Source organism: Marmota marmota, unplaced genomic scaffold, assembly GCF_001458135.2.
Source record: "Marmota marmota marmota unplaced genomic scaffold, marMar, whole genome shotgun sequence".
In the NCBI taxonomy this organism is placed as follows: domain Eukaryota; kingdom Metazoa; phylum Chordata; class Mammalia; order Rodentia; family Sciuridae; genus Marmota; species Marmota marmota.
The window spans coordinates 21,247,926-21,252,285 of NW_026000211.1; positions in this window are offsets into that span (position 1 = coordinate 21,247,926).

A 4,360-nucleotide genomic window follows, 5' to 3' on the forward strand; every position below is an offset into this window, starting at 1 on the left:
ATGCATCAGGGCAAGGATTGGGTTTGATAAGAGGGTCTGGAGGGCTGTAAGATAGAAACATATGATGCTAAGGTATAAAAAAATGTTTATATGCACATATATGTGTTGGTTATTTATTTCTTTATTATTTATCCCCTTCTAAAATGTTAGGTTCATGAAACCAGAAATTTAAGTCATTTTATAACTGTTTCTAAGCATCTGGCCAATGGTAGGCACTCCAAAATGGGCTGAGTTAATAAATAGCAAATAAATTATTGCATGGCAGTACTTAACACAGTCCCTGGCTTATAGTGAACAATGAGTAAGTGATAGCTGTGTGAATAAAGCATTTTATTTATTAAACAAAATTTATAGCTAATCAAATGAGAAAGAGGTTCAAATTAAACATTATCAATAAATAAAAATGGCAGAAATTAATAAATATCTCTCTAAAATAACATTGAATGTATATGGTTCCAACTCTCCAGTATAAAGACACAGACTAGCAGAAAGGATTAAAAATCAGAACCCAACTATATGTTGTTTGCAAGAGACTTGCCTTCCAGGCAAAGAGCCGCAGGCTGAAAATGGAAGGATGGAAATTGATATATCATGCAAATGGAGCCTGAAAACAAGCAGGACTAGCTACTCTTGTGCTTGACAAATCAAACTTCAAACCAAAATTAGTCAGGAGAGACAAAATGGTTACTTCATTTGGGAGAGAGAACAATTCAACAAGATACAATAAGAATGAATATTTATTCCCCAAATGTGAGTGTAACTAATTATATATATATATATANATATATATATATATATATATATATATATATATATATATATATATATATATATATATAAAAGCATACTACTCAAATTGAAGCCTCAGATATACCCGAGAACAATAATACTGGGTGATTTTAACACACCTCTCTCACCATGGGACAGGTCACCAGATATAAACTCAGGAAAGATTCTTTGGATCTGAAAGATATTATATATCAAAAGCATTTAACAGACACCTATAGAAATAAATCCAAAAACACTTGAATACACTTCCTTCTCAGAAGTTCAAGGAACCTTCTCCAAAATATACCACATTCTAGGACAAAAAGCAACTCCTAGAAAATACAAAACAAAATCGACATAATTCCTTGCATCTATCAGATCATAATGAAATGAAATTAGAAATCAACAAAACCCTACAGAAATTATATAAATACATGAAGATTAAACAACATGCTTCTTTTCCACATTTTTAGTGTATAGTTGTACATATTGATGTGGTTTGCTGTAACTTATTCATACATGCACACAATGTAACAATATGATTTAGCCAACATCACTCCCCAGCACTTCCTCCCTCCCTCCTCCTTCCACTCCTTGGTCACTTTCCTCCATTGATCTGCGTTTGATTTTTAGGAAGTCCACTGTCACTTTTGTTTTCATTTTTTCCTCTCTAGCTTGAGAGAAAACTTATGACCCTTAACCCTCATAGTTTGACTTATGTTACTTAACATGATGGCCTCCAGTTCTATCCATTTTCCTGCAAATGACATAATTTCATTTTTATTTATGGCTGAACAAAAGTCCATTGTGTATAGGTACCACATTTTCTTTATTCACTCATCCATTGATGGACACTTAGGCTGGCTTCATAGCATGGCTATTGGGAATTGTGCTGCTACAAACATGGGTATCACTGTAGTATAATGACTAATTCTTTAGGATAAATACCAAGAAGTGATATAACTGGATCATATGGTGGTTCCATGCCTAGTCTTTTGAGGAAACTCTATACTGATTTCCATAGTGGTTGTAGAACAATTCACTTTTGAATGATGAATGTGTGATAGAAATCAGAAAGAAATATTAAAATTCTTAAACAAAATTATGGTACAACATACCAGAACCTCTGAAGGCAGTTTTAAAATCCAAGTTTACAGTTATTAGTGCTTACATAAAAAAAAAATAATTAGAAAGATTCCAAATAAACATTCTAATCATGCATATCAAGACCATTGAAAAAGAACAAACCAATTCCAAAACGAGTAGAAGCGAGGAAATAATCAAGATCAGAGCTTAAATCAATAAAATTAGGAATAAAAAAATACAAGAATCAATGAAATGAAGAGTTGATTCTTTGAAAATATAATCAACATTGATAAAACCTTAGCCAAACTAACCAAAAGAAGAAGAAAATAATCACAAATTGATAAATTAGAGATGAAAAAGGAGAAATCACCACAGACATCACAGAAATCCAGCAGATCACTGGGAACTAGTTTGAAAATTTATACTTCAATAAATTGGAAAACCTAGAAGAAATTTTCAGGCATTTACAACCTGAAAGTTGTATCAAGAAAACTGAATCAAGAAGAAATAGAAAACTTAAACAGACCAATAACTTAAAATGAGATAGAAGTGGTAACAAACAGCATTCCAACAAAGAAAAGCCCAGGACCAAATGGATTCCTACCTGAATTCTACCAGACCTTTAAAGAAGAACTAATGTCGATACTCCTCAAGTTAGTCCATGAAATAGAAATAGAAATAGACAGAACATTTCCAAATTCATTCTATGAAGCCAGTATCACACTCAGGCCAAAACCAATAAGGACACATCAAGGAGAGAAAACTATATAAAATAATATGCTTGATGAACTTAGATGCAGAAATTCTTAATAAAATATCAGCAAATCATGTTCAACAACATATTAAGAAGATTGTATATCATGACCAAGTTGGTTTTATCCCAGAGATTCAAGGATGGTTTAATATTTGAAAATTAATAAATTTAATTAACCACATAAACAGAAATAAAGACAAAAATTACTTAGTTATCTCAATAAATACAGAGAAGGCCTTTGACAAAATTCAGCATCCATTAATTATAAAAACATTGAACACTAATTACAACAAATTAAAAAATAAAAATGATTTTTTTAAATACTGAACAAAATAGGGTTAGAAGGAACCTACCTCAACATCATAAAGGCTATATGTGAAAAACCCAAAATCAACCTAAGAGTAAATGGGGAAAAACTGAAAGCATTTCCTTTTAAATATGGGACAAGATAAGGATGACCAGTCTCATACTAATATTTAATATACTACTAGAAATGCTAGCCAGAAACTCAAAGAGGAAATTTTTAAAAAGCAGAGAAAGGAAACATTTTCTGTCTCTGCTTGAGCAGGGTTATCTATCTTTTCCAGTTCTTGGACATCAGAGTCCTGGTTTGGGGGTTTTCAGACTGGAACTGGCACCTACACCATCAGGTCTCCCAGTTCTTATGCCTTTGAGCTTACACTGGAACAATACCACGGGCTCCACTGGCCCTCAAGTTCACAGAGGAAACTTATGGAACTTCTCAATCCCCATATTGCATGAACAAATCCCTCATTATAAGTTTCATTCTACATATCTACATATATCCAGTTGTTTCTGTTTCTCTGGAGAAACATGATACAGAAAAAGAGAAGTTAGAAAATCACAAGTCAGAGAAAAATCCATCCAGCCTAGGATGGCATTGTGTTTTCTTAACAATGTGCTTTTCAAAGACAGTTTTCCAATTTAAATACATAGTTGACATTAAATTCTATGTCCATGGCAATGTTTGAGGTTCTCATAATTAGACATTTAGAATTACAAAATAAAAATTAATAGAATTATCATAATCCATCTCTATTTAATCAAATTAATTTAATCAAATTTAGTATAAATATTAGTGAATCATTTTTACTTGGACGATTTAAAGGCTTTCTAGAAGAAAAATCTTTACTATATAGAAGATACAGAGAAGGCACTGGAAAATCTTAACAGTGTGGCTATATCCATAAAATGCTTTTTATTATTGTAAGTTATTGAAGTTATTTTCAAACATAATCTTTGTCTTAGATTTCCCTGGTACTTGAATATTAAATGGCTTAAAATGTATTTTAACTTGCTTATATATCCATGCAGTAAAGTTGCTTATCAAAGAACGTTACCCCAATGACATGAAAGAATTAGTGCAAGTTCCTAAATTTCAATAGGCTAGATATAGTAAAAGGGTTCAAGACAGTATCTAATTTGAAACCATTCATACCTCACAAGTCATACCCTCCTGTTGAATTTTGGTGCTGTTTGACATTATTTACCAAGTTAGAACCAACACATTGGCAGAAAGCAGCACACCTTCCTGCTACCAGTATTCTGAAGAGGGAAAAAATAAGAGAAGGGGCATTTGAACAATGACTCAAATAAAACATAATTTTATCCCCAAATACAGTTACTTATTCATTGGATACAGTTATAGTCAAAACTCACTCAAAAGCTACCTGATTATCCCAACACTCAAATTTTCTGAGAACAATAAGAGGCATAGATAGATTCTCCTTT